This window comes from Hyla sarda, unplaced genomic scaffold, assembly GCF_029499605.1.
Source record: "Hyla sarda isolate aHylSar1 unplaced genomic scaffold, aHylSar1.hap1 scaffold_289, whole genome shotgun sequence".
Lineage (NCBI taxonomy): Eukaryota > Metazoa > Chordata > Amphibia > Anura > Hylidae > Hyla > Hyla sarda.
Window position 1 is genome coordinate 83,192 of NW_026609597.1, and position 12,696 is coordinate 95,887.

The following is a 12,696-nucleotide window of genomic DNA, read 5'->3' on the forward strand; positions in this document are numbered from 1 at the left end:
TTTAGTCAGCAGCAGCAGAAGTCCTGTGCCTGGACGCTCCAACAGCGGCCAGACACAAGCAGAAGCAGAAGCAGCAGAAGCAGCAGCAGCACCACCTTTTGTTTTTTGGCTGCAGCAGCAGCAAGGCCCACAGGGCTGGCTAGCTGGCTAGCCAGCAAGCAGGTAGCAATGAAAGTAGGAATCTTTCTTTTTAACCCTGTAAGGGGGTGGTGCACTGTACCCGAAGATACTGCCATATCGGGTCAATGCATAGGGCGACGGAAGCAAGCTTCGAAATCGGCCCCCGTTCTCAAAAATCCATTTAATATATGGTCCCCAGATAGGGGACGTATCAGATATTAAACTGATAAGAACAGATTTTTTTTTTTTTTTTTTTTTTTTATCTAAAGCCGAGGAACGTGCTTTCGATTCACCCAAAGTGCAAGAAAAAGTGCAAACGTGTTACACTAAAAAAACGTGCACAAAGGATGCGGTCTATCGCAAGCCCTTCTCCGATAGGAGAGAGGCCCCCCAACAAACCTTACCCTTCGCCTCCGGACCAAAAGGTACCTGCGAGGTTCCAGGTTCGATGTCCCTTTTCGCCGAAGCTACTAGGGGACCACAAATGCTCCCGGCATCCCCCTTGGCGTTAGCCAAGGTATCTGCCCGCAGAGCCGATTACGGTAGGTACCCTGCCAAAGCAGGAGTACCCGGGGTGTTTGCAGGGAGGTGCGGAACCTAATGGCCACACACACCTCCCCTAGACCGCCAGGAGGGACACCCAGAAGGGCTACCGCATCCTGACCAATCCTGTGAACACACAACACGCAAAAAGTGACACAGTGAGACAAAAAAGAAATAAATAAGTGAATGTGTGCAGATATACTGCCCGGACATCCGGCCGGATCTATAAAAAATTTCTCTGATCCTAGCCAGAAGGCCGGGAATCAAGAGGTGAGTGCCACAAGGTGAAGAGATTATGGTGCCCGTGCTTCAACTCAGTGAGCCTATTCTCCCAGTGAGTTTCGGCACCTCGGGGTCACCACTCCCCGAGGCACAAAGTACCTCGGCTCTAGACCCTCTCAGCCTCATGGCGAGACCCGGAGGGAACAGGTCACATCGGGGCAGCCGTCGAGCTGATTCCTCAGAACCAGCCCCGGAAAGCCCTGGTACACCTGCATCCTCCATGCAGCACCCATCCCCACCAGCCCCATACCGGCGTTACTGTCCACCGGCATGAAAAACTGATAAGAACAGATACTACACTTGATCTTAGCCAAAAGGCCGAGAAGCGATAACCGTGAAAGGGGCGGGCCCAACAAGGTGCCCTTCATGGGCACTATCACTGCTTGCTGTCAGGGAGGCTGCCAGACAATTTTCCATGCACACTCTGGGCTGGGGGGCAGTCAACCACCAGTACACAAAGCAGAACCTAAACCCATACCATTATTGCTAAGCAGCAAGACAGGGGCCCATTGCACTCCCACGGGGCCTTTTTAAATGCAATCCATAACCCGGATTTGCCAGGAACCCTTCTTACTCCTCCTACTTGCATGTGACACTGGGCTTAGGATCTGCATAGGAAACACACACACAAGCACACACCTACCTTTGTTGCCTGCAGATGCCTCCTTGGCTGTCCCCAAACGGTATCAAACCAACACCCACGGGAAGCTGTAAGCATAGAGGACATGCCTGCACCCCATTGGACTTACCTGTGTGGGTTAAACCCGGGTTATTTGACAACCTATGGCGGTGATGGTTCTGCTCAGGCAGAGCAGTGCTGATGCTCCTCATAAAGCTGTCGCTGCTGTGAAGGTTCTAGGTGACATCACAAATCCCTATGGTTACATACACAACAAAGCTGGGTTGTTGTTGTTTACACTCTGCAAGGCCTGTGGAAGTGAGTGACATAATAGCACTGTAGTTCTGAGGGTTCTAGATGGATGCAACAATCTCCTGTTGCTTCTATGAAGGCCATAATAGACGACATCACCAAACAGCTCCATAGTCACATACACAGCAAAGGAGAGATGTTGTTTACACCTAGTGATGTCAGTGGTATTGAGTGACATCACAGCACAGTGCTAAGGCTCCTGGGCCTGGACACAGCAGCGGCTGCAATATCTCAACGGAGAATACGTTTATATATATATGTGTGTGTGTGCGCGTATATATATATATATATATATATATATATATATATATATATTTCTCCGCCGAAATCACTTTTAAACCCATTTCCACCTTTTTTTCCCTTCTCTTCCTCTTACTTTTTTTTCACGTTTTTTTACGTTTTTCTCCTTTTCGCCTCTTTTCTGGGCGTATTATTCTTCTTTTTCTTCTTTTTTTTCGTCTAATGCATACCCCATCAGTGCAGCAATGCTTATTCAATACCGCCAGCAGATGGAGACACTGGGGGATAATTTTCTAAGGATTTATACTGATTTTTCCTGTCTGAATTTGTCGCACAGAAAGTTGCAGGCCAAATATGTGTGACATTTCTGCGACTTTAGCTTCTAGAGCATTTTTACAACATTATACATAGGTGCTGAATACATAAAAAGCGACTGTTCAGCGACAGACAAGTCGCATCGGCTGAAAGTAGGCCAGAATGTCAGTCCATGTTGGAGCAGGTTTAGATACAGTCTAAAGTATAGATCTCAAAGTCTGTGCACAGAATTTAGCAAGGGCCTTGCACCTTCTGATGCATCAGGTAGGTGCACAATAGCATAGCCTAACCCTCTGTACTTTGGTCTATATTGATGCGGGACATAGACAGCCAGCTGATGACCAATCCATTAGTGCAATGGATGGCTGGAAGCATTTGTCTTTGCCTTTGCAATACCACAGAAGCAATGCATGGTCAATGTACAGCAATGACACACCTGTGTGAACAGCCAGGAGACCCCCCCCCCCCCCCCATGTTATGTTACATAGTTACATAGTTAGTACGGTCGAAAAAAGACATATGTCCATCAAGTTCAACCAGGGAATTAAGGGGTAGGGGTGTGGCGCGATATTGGGGAAGGGATGAGATTTTATATTTCTTCATAAGCATTAATCTTATTTTGTCAATTAGGAACATTCAGCACCCACCCGCTATCAAGGCAGCTGCCTATCATGTCATGCCCTACCTGCACAGGTGTGCTGGCTACTCAAATGATCCAATTAAGGAGGCCATTTAGTCAGCAGCAGCAGAAGTCCTGTGCCTGGACGCTCCAACAGCGGCCAGACACAAGCAGAAGCAGAAGCAGCAGAAGCAGCAGCAGCACCACCTTTTGTTTTTTGGCTGCAGCAGCAGCAAGGCCCACAGGGCTGGCTAGCTGGCTAGCCAGCAAGCAGGTAGCAATGAAAGTAGGAATCTTTCTTTTTAACCCTGTAAGGGGGTGGTGCACTGTACCCGAAGATACTGCCATATCGGGTCAATGCATAGGGCGACGGAAGCAAGCTTCGAAATCGGCCCCCGTTCTCAAAAATCCATTTAATATATGGTCCCCAGATAGGGGACGTATCAGATATTAAACTGATAAGAACAGATACTACACTTGATCTTAGCCAAAAGGCCGAGAAGCGATAACCGTGAAAGGGGCGGGCCCAACAAGGTGCCCTTCATGGGCACTATCACTGCTTGCTGTCAGGGAGGCTGCCAGACAATTTTCCATGCACACTCTGGGCTGGGGGGCAGTCAACCACCAGTACACACAGCAGAACCTAAACCCATACCATTATTGCTAAGCAGCAAGACAGGGGCCCATTGCACTCCCACGGGGCCTTTTTAAATGCAATCCATAACCCGGATTTGCCAGGAACCCTTCTTACTCCTCCTACTTGCATGTGACACTGGGCTTAGGATCTGCATAGGAAACACACACACAAGCACACACCTACCTTTGTTGCCTGCAGATGCCTCCTTGGCTGTCCCCAAACGGTATCAAACCAACACCCACGGGAAGCTGTAAGCATAGAGGACATGCCTGCACCCCATTGGACTTACCTGTGTGGGTTAAACCCGGGTTATTTGACAACCTATGGCGGTGATGGTTCTGCTCAGGCAGAGCAGTGCTGATGCTCCTCATAAAGCTGTCGCTGCTGTGAAGGTTCTAGGTGACATCACAAATCCCTATGGTTACATACACAACAAAGCTGGGTTGTTGTTGTTTACACTCTGCAAGGCCTGTGGAAGTGAGTGACATCATAGCACTGTAGTTCTAAGGGGTCTAGATGGATGCAACAATCTCCTGTTGCTTCTATGAAGGCCATAATAGACGACATCACCAAACAGCTCCATAGTCACATACACAGCAAAGGAGAGATGTTGTTTACACCTAGTGATGTCAGTGGTATTGAGTGACATCACAGCACAGTGCTAAGGCTCCTGGGCCTGGACACAGCAGCGGCTGCAATATCTCAACGGAGAATACGTTTATATATATGTGTGTGTGTGCGCGTATATATATATATATATATATATATATATATATATATATTTCTCCGCCGAAATCACTTTTAAACCCATTTCCACCTTTTTTTCCCTTCTCTTCCTCTTACTTTTTTTTCACGTTTTTTTACGTTTTTCTCCTTTTCGCCTCTTTTCTGGGCGTATTATTCTTCTTTTTCTTCTTTTTTTTTCGTCTAATGCATACCCCATCAGTGCAGCAATGCTTATTCAATACCGCCAGCAGATGGAGACACTGGGGGATAATTTTCTAAGGATTTATACTGATTTTTCCTGTCTGAATTTGTCGCACAGAAAGTTGCAGGCCAAATATGTGTGACATTTCTGCGACTTTAGCTTCTAGAGCATTTTTACAACATTATACATAGGTGCTGAATACATAAAAAGCGACTGTTCAGCGACAGACAAGTCGCATCGGCTGAAAGTAGGCCAGAATGTCAGTCCATGTTGGAGCAGGTTTAGATACAGTCTAAAGTATAGATCTCAAAGTCTGTGCACAGAATTTAGCAAGGGCCTCGCACCTTCTGATGCATCAGGTAGGTGCACAATAGCATAGCCTAACCCTCTGTACTTTGGTCTATATTGATGCGGGACATAGACAGCCAGCTGATGACCAATCCATTAGTGCAATGGATGGCTGGAAGCATTTGTCTTTGCCTTTGCAATACCACAGAAGCAATGCATGGTCAATGTACAGCAATGACACACCTGTGTGAACAGCCAGGAGACCCCCTTTCCCCCCCCCCCATGTTATGTTACATAGTTACATAGTTAGTACGGTCGAAAAAAGACATATGTCCATCAAGTTCAACCAGGGAATTAAGGGGTAGGGGTGTGGCGCGATATTGGGGAAGGGATGAGATTTTATATTTCTTCATAAGCATTAATCTTATTTTGTCAATTAGGAACATTCAGCACCCACCCGCTATCAAGGCAGCTGCCTATCATGTCATGCCCTACCTGCACAGGTGTGCTGGCTACTCAAATGATCCAATTAAGGAGGCCATTTAGTCAGCAGCAGCAGAAGTCCTGTGCCTGGACGCTCCAACAGCAGCCAGACACAAGCAGAAGCAGAAGCAGCAGCAGCACCACCTTTTGTTTCTTGGCTGCAGCAGCAGCAAGGCCCACAGGGCTGGCTAGCTGGCTAGCCAGCAAGCAGGTAGCAATGAAAGTAGGAATCTTTCTTTTTAACCCTGTAAGGGGGTGGTGCACTGTACCCGAAGATACTGCCATATCGGGTCAATGCATAGGGCGACGGAAGCAAGCTTCGAAATCGGCCCCCGTTCTCAAAAATCCATTTAATATATGGTCCCCAGATAGGGGACGTATCAGATATTAAACTGATAAGAACAGATACTACACTTGATCTTAGCCAAAAGGCCGAGAAGCGATAACCGTGAAAGGGGCGGGCCCAACAAGGTGCCCTTCATGGGCACTATCACTGCTTGCTGTCAGGGAGGCTGCCAGACAATTTTCCATGCACACTCTGGGCTGGGGGGCAGTCAACCACCAGTACACACAGCAGAACCTAAACCCATACCATTATTGCTAAGCAGCAAGACAGGGGCCCATTGCACTCCCACGGGGCCTTTTTAAATGCAATCCATAACCCGGATTTGCCAGGAACCCTTCTTACTCCTCCTACTTGCATGTGACACTGGGCTTAGGATCTGCATAGGAAACACACACACAAGCACACACCTACCTTTGTTGCCTGCAGATGCCTCCTTGGCTGTCCCCAAACGGTATCAAACCAACACCCACGGGAAGCTGTAAGCATAGAGGACATGCCTGCACCCCATTGGACTTACCTGTGTGGGTTAAACCCGGGTTATTTGACAACCTATGGCGGTGATGGTTCTGCTCAGGCAGAGCAGTGCTGATGCTCCTCATAAAGCTGTCGCTGCTGTGAAGGTTCTAGGTGACATCACAAATCCCTATGGTTACATACACAACAAAGCTGGGTTGTTGTTGTTTACACTCTGCAAGGCCTGTGGAAGTGAGTGACATCATAGCACTGTAGTTCTGAGGGTTCTAGATGGATGCAACAATCTCCTGTTGCTTCTATGAAGGCCATAATAGACGACATCACCAAACAGCTCCATAGTCACATACACAGCAAAGGAGAGATGTTGTTTACACCTAGTGATGTCAGTGGTATTGAGTGACATCACAGCACAGTGCTAAGGCTCCTGGGCCTGGACACAGCAGCGGCTGCAATATCTCAACGGAGAATACGTTTATATATATGTGTGTGTGTGCGCGTATATATATATATATATATATATATATATATATATATATATATTTCTCCGCCGAAATCACTTTTAAACCCATTTCCACCTTTTTTTCCCTTCTCTTCCTCTTACTTTTTTTTCACGTTTTTTTACGTTTTTCTCCTTTTCGCCTCTTTTCTGGGCGTATTATTCTTCTTTTTCTTCTTTTTTTTTGTCTAATGCATACCCCATCAGTGCAGCAATGCTTATTCAATACCGCCAGCAGATGGAGACACTGGGGGATAATTTTCTAAGGATTTATACTGATTTTTCCTGTCTGAATTTGTCGCACAGAAAGTTGCAGGCCAAATATGTGTGACATTTCTGCGACTTTAGCTTCTAGAGCATTTTTACAACATTATACATAGGTGCTGAATACATAAAAAGCGACTGTTCAGCGACAGACAAGTCGCATCGGCTGAAAGTAGGCCAGAATGTCAGTCCATGTTGGAGCAGGTTTAGATACAGTCTAAAGTATAGATCTCAAAGTCTGTGCACAGAATTTAGCAAGGGCCTCGCACCTTCTGATGCATCAGGTAGGTGCACAATAGCATAGCCTAACCCTCTGTACTTTGGTCTATATTGATGCGGGACATAGACAGCCAGCTGATGACCAATCCATTAGTGCAATGGATGGCTGGAAGCATTTGTCTTTGCCTTTGCAATACCACAGAAGCAATGCATGGTCAATGTACAGCAATGACACACCTGTGTGAACAGCCAGGAGACCCCCCCCCCCCATGTTATGTTACATAGTTACATAGTTAGTACGGTCGAAAAAAGACATATGTCCATCAAGTTCAACCAGGGAATTAAGGGGTAGGGGTGTGGCGCGATATTGGGGAAGGGATGAGATTTTATATTTCTTCATAAGCATTAATCTTATTTTGTCAATTAGGAACATTCAGCACCCACCCGCTATCAAGGCAGCTGCCTATCATGTCATGCCCTACCTGCACAGGTGTGCTGGCTACTCAAATGATCCAATTAAGGAGGCCATTTAGTCAGCAGCAGCAGAAGTCCTGTGCCTGGACGCTCCAACAGCGGCCAGACACAAGCAGAAGCAGAAGCAGCAGAAGCAGCAGCAGCACCACCTTTTGTTTTTTGGCTGCAGCAGCAGCAAGGCCCACAGGGCTGGCTAGCTGGCTAGCCAGCAAGCAGGTAGCAATGAAAGTAGGAATCTTTCTTTTTAACCCTGTAAGGGGGTGGTGCACTGTACCCGAAGATACTGCCATATCGGGTCAATGCATAGGGCGACGGAAGCAAGCTTCGAAATCGGCCCCCGTTCTCAAAAATCCATTTAATATATGGTCCCCAGATAGGGGACGTATCAGATATTAAACTGATAAGAACAGATTTTTTTTTTTTTTTTTATAAACCTTCAGGTTTAGACTAAACACCACTTAGATAACGCGTCATTTTTGACTCATGGTGAAGTCTAACTCATCATTAGGTCATTCTTTATTTGTTCAAAGCAAATTCAAAACAAATTCAAATACCATCACCATTACACCCTTACAACATGTCTCCACTTCAAAAATTTCCATATCCCCTCTGCATCTATTTCACCTAATTTCTTTTTATCACGTAAATAAACGGTGTACAACCTATCCAGAATCATTCTTAAACTTCCTTCCACAGTCACATCTTTTCTCTTAAACACATATAAATTTCTAACATCCCACAAGACTTCCTTCACAATCGCCAACAACACAAACAACACTCTTTCATTCTTTCTTCCAATCATACTAAGACCAAACATCACAATCTCATATGACAACCTATTTATCCCAGTCAACTCCTTACACAACGGACCTATCCCTCTCCATACATTCTGAGCCATGTCACAATTCCAAATCACATGCATCACACTTTCAACCCCACTACAATCTTCCCTCGGACATATTTCACTCCTTCCAATACCTCTATTCCTTTGGAACTCTCTTACTGGTAAGGCTCCATGCAAACACTGCCATCCTATCTCTCTCTGTCTATTTGATATTCCATCTGTCATTAAACTCTTCCACACCTTAGACACATCCTGGCCTCTTACCATATTAATCGGACACTCCACCTCACTTGCGGCGACATACCCAAACACATTCTTCTTACTTTCAAACAACTCCTTTCTCACACCAATCAACCTATAACTCTCCAAAAACTTTTCCACATACAAATACCAACTCGGGCACACAAACGCATAAGGCACTCTCAAATCTCTCTCCAGCCAACCTAATTTGCATAACACACGCCCACCTAAATATCTCAACATACATGCAAAATTCTTTTCTCCTCTCATCATCCTTCTAACCGCAAACACCACATTCACCCCCAAATACACATCTAGATTTGGAAATCCCATTCCACCCTTACTACCATCCTTCATCACAACTTCTCTCCTCACTCTTTCCACTTTTGTACCCCAAAAAAACACAAACAAAATTCTTTTTAACTTCCTTAAAACCATATAACTTGGCGGAAACACTATTGCCACATACAATAAAATAGGCAATATTACACTTTTCACAACCAGCACTTTCCCAACCATAGACAAATCTCTCAACCTCCAAAGACTCAATTTTTTGGACACTCTCTTCTCTACATCATCCCAACTTTCTCTCCCATCCAATCTTTCATCCATTTTAACACCTAAAACCTGAATACCACCTTCAATATTATTCATACCCACATCCTCACTTCCTTGCATACTACCAAAACATTTATACTCACTTTTGTCCCAATTCACCTTAAACCCAGACGCTCCACAAAACAATCCAACTAGTAACTTTGCCCTTCTCATAACAGCCACAGACTCTCCCAAAATACACACATCATCCATGTAGGCCAAAACTTTGACTTCTCTCCCACCACTCCCTGGAATTTTTAACCCTCTAACACACTTATCCCGCCGCAACATCTCTAATAATGGCTCCATAGCACATATAAAAGCCATAGGGGACAACGGACAACCCTGCCTTACACCAGAACATACTTTCACCTTCTCAGACATCCAACCATTTATCAAAACCTTACTATATACTCCATCATACAGCATCCTTACAACATTTACAAAATCACCCGGGAATCCCATTCTCACTAATACTCTAAACAAAAACCTATGTGACAGACGATCAAACGCCTTTTCAAAATCTATCGACATCACTCTAACCTCCTGTTTCCTACTCATACTATCCCATAACAAATCTCTCAACAAACACAAATTTTCATTTATTCTTCTCCCAGGCACTCCACACACTTGTTCTTCTCCAATCACCTGCTCAACCACATCTCTCATCCTATTTGTAATTATTTTAGCAAACACCTTATAATCTACATTCAACAAAGTTATCGGCCTCCAATTCCTCACATCATTCACATCACCTTTCTTATAAATCAACACAACCACTCCACTCTTCATACTTTCCACCATTCTCTCATTCCTCCACATATACCTATACACTTCCACCAAATCATCCTTCACAACATCCCAAATCCAAGCATAAAATTCAACAGGCAACCCATCCTCTCCAGGCGTTTTATTTCTTGACATACCATCCACAGTCCTCTTCACTTCCTCCTCTCCAATCTCTCTCATCAGAGTCCCATATTCACTACCATCCACCCTCTTATCAAGCACTCTCAACACTTCATCCTGCAAGTCCTCTTCACAATCTTTTACCGCATACAACTCTTCATAAAAATTTTTAACCACTCCCAACACAGCTTTACCTTTAACCAGACAGCCATCATCATCATACACTCTTACCATATCCTCTCTCTTCCCAATAACTTTTTTAAAGAAATATCTTGAACATTTCTCATCTTTCTCTAACTTATCAAGTTTTGCTTGATACATCAACTCTTTACCTTTCTCATTCAACCAATTTTTTAGATCACTCTTCACAACCTCAATCTGCTCACCCACACTCCAGCCATACTTCTTTAACTTATTGAGAAACACCAATCTTTTATTCAACCATTCATACTTCTTCTTCCTCCCAGCATTCCGCTTATATCCCTCTCTTTTAAAGAAAACTTTTGTTTGACCCTTAACCCATTCCCACCAACACAATATATCAGGAAAATCATTCTTTTTCTTACACCAACCCCTATACTTATTAACATATCTATCATACACTCCTTCCACTTCCAACAATTTAACATTTAATTTCCATACACCCCTCCCACTCACACAATCTGCATCCAATACTAACTCACAACACACATACTCATGATCTGAATATCCTACTTTTTCTTGCATATAATTCTTACATAACACACCCTTAGACACAAAACACATATCTAGTCTGGAACTATGACTTCCACTATCGGAATAATATGTATCTAACAAAGGACACACTCCACACGCTTCAGCCACATCCTTTAACTTAAAGTCACACACCATACTTTTAAGAATATTCCCAGATACATCCACATTCCCCTTAATTTCACAGTTGAAATCCCCCACCCACACCAAAGGTATTTTACCCGGCAGAAACCTCTTAATTACCTCCAACAACCCCACCCGCTCCTCCCTCCTTACCGGCGCATACACATTTATCAACCTAAATTTAACCCCCTGCACCTTAACCTCCACCATGATACACCTCCCCTCCTCTATTACCACATAACTACAAACTTCAAACTTAAAGCTCTTAAAAAGCACCCCTACCCCATCATTCCTATTATGCCCAGACACCGACCAAACAGCAGGACCATAAGCCCATTCTCCCTTCCCCGGAATATCATTTAGCCCACATTCCTGCAAACAAATAATGTCCGCTTTTTTCCCTGCCAAGTCCTCCAAAATTACTGTCCTTCTTACTTTACTTCTAAAGACTCTAACGTTTATAGAACCGACTAAAAAAGACATACCACCATCTTAACAACCCTAAGGAAGAATTTGACAGAAAAGAAGAAAGTTATTTAAGTAGCTTTCCTCAGCGGTGTGGGAGAAGCTTCTCCCGCAGAGCACGCATCCATGTCGCTCTCAGATAGCGGTTGATACCGATTGTCCGTAGCCACCAGCGTCGACTCCATCTGTCCACCAGAAAGCTTCCTGGCCGTCTTCTTGGGGGGACGAAAAAGATCAAAGTCATCCTCTCTCTCTCTATGTCTCTCCTCACGGTCTTCACCCTCAGAAGAAGACCACTCTTCAATTTGCGGCGACTCCTCAGCCGGGGGACTGGGAGCATCCTCAATCTCCCCTTCTTCCACTTGCACCGCCATTTGCTCCTCCTCCACCACCACTTGCTCCTCCACCACCTTCACTTGCTCCTCTACCACCACAGGACTCTGTACCTCTCCAATAATAACGCTCTCTCTTGCAGGAACCACTGCAGCCGCAGCTGCAGCTGCCCTCCTCCTCTCCACCATTTCCTCTTCCATTCTCCTCTCCTCCTCCCTCCTCTTCAACACTGGACAGTTCTTGTACACATGGCCAGCTTCCCCACATAGGTCACAGGTCCTCGGGTGTGGACATGCACCCGCCTCATGCCCCGGTTGCTTACAGTTCCTGCATTTCTTACTGCCAGGGCAGGCCTCCTTCACATGTCCAAACAATAGACAATTTCTACAGAAAGATGGCTGTCCGTAGTAATAGAGATAACCTCTGAAACCAGCAATGGTAAAGTTCGCCGGAGGGTGCTTAACGCCTCCAATGCAATCTCCATCAAGCCGCAACTTCACAAAGAACTTATACGTGCCATTAAATACACCAATGCTGCTTGTCTGCTTAGTACCACCAGCAATAGACTCACAATAGATGCTCAAGAAGTTCTTAATCATAGAGACATCAACAAACGGATTGTACATGTGGATAAACAAAGTCTTTGTCCCCATTTCAAAAAGGGGATAAAAGGACACATCCCGCAAAACCTCACTTCCACTGTTCCGTTTTAAGCACTCATAAAAGTTCTGGCAGTCAGCATCATATAAGAAGGACACGTCATAAATACCTTGGCGCTTGTTCTCCTGGACACA

The 12,696-nt window shown here is 45.0% G+C and overlaps 5 non-coding genes across 5 annotated transcripts; all 5 read right to left on the bottom strand.

Annotated features, from left to right (window-relative positions):
• Positions 1-204: 204 nt before the first annotated feature.
• On the bottom strand, positions 205-394 carry LOC130326930 (U2 spliceosomal RNA). The gene has a single exon (XR_008871457.1). It is a non-coding gene; the product is annotated as a U2 spliceosomal RNA (small nuclear RNA).
• Positions 395-1,087: 693 nt separating this feature from the next.
• Positions 1,088-1,275, bottom strand: LOC130326939 (U2 spliceosomal RNA). Its single transcript, XR_008871462.1, has one exon. It is a non-coding gene; the product is annotated as a U2 spliceosomal RNA (small nuclear RNA).
• A 2,091-nt stretch (positions 1,276-3,366) lies between these two features.
• On the bottom strand, positions 3,367-3,557 carry LOC130326954 (U2 spliceosomal RNA). The gene has a single exon (XR_008871474.1). It is a non-coding gene; the product is annotated as a U2 spliceosomal RNA (small nuclear RNA).
• Positions 3,558-5,639: 2,082 nt separating this feature from the next.
• Positions 5,640-5,830, bottom strand: LOC130326956 (U2 spliceosomal RNA). The gene has a single exon (XR_008871475.1). It is a non-coding gene; the product is annotated as a U2 spliceosomal RNA (small nuclear RNA).
• A 2,087-nt stretch (positions 5,831-7,917) lies between these two features.
• LOC130326931 (U2 spliceosomal RNA) lies at positions 7,918-8,110 on the bottom strand. Its single transcript, XR_008871458.1, has one exon. It is a non-coding gene; the product is annotated as a U2 spliceosomal RNA (small nuclear RNA).
• Positions 8,111-12,696: the final 4,586 nt, after the last annotated feature.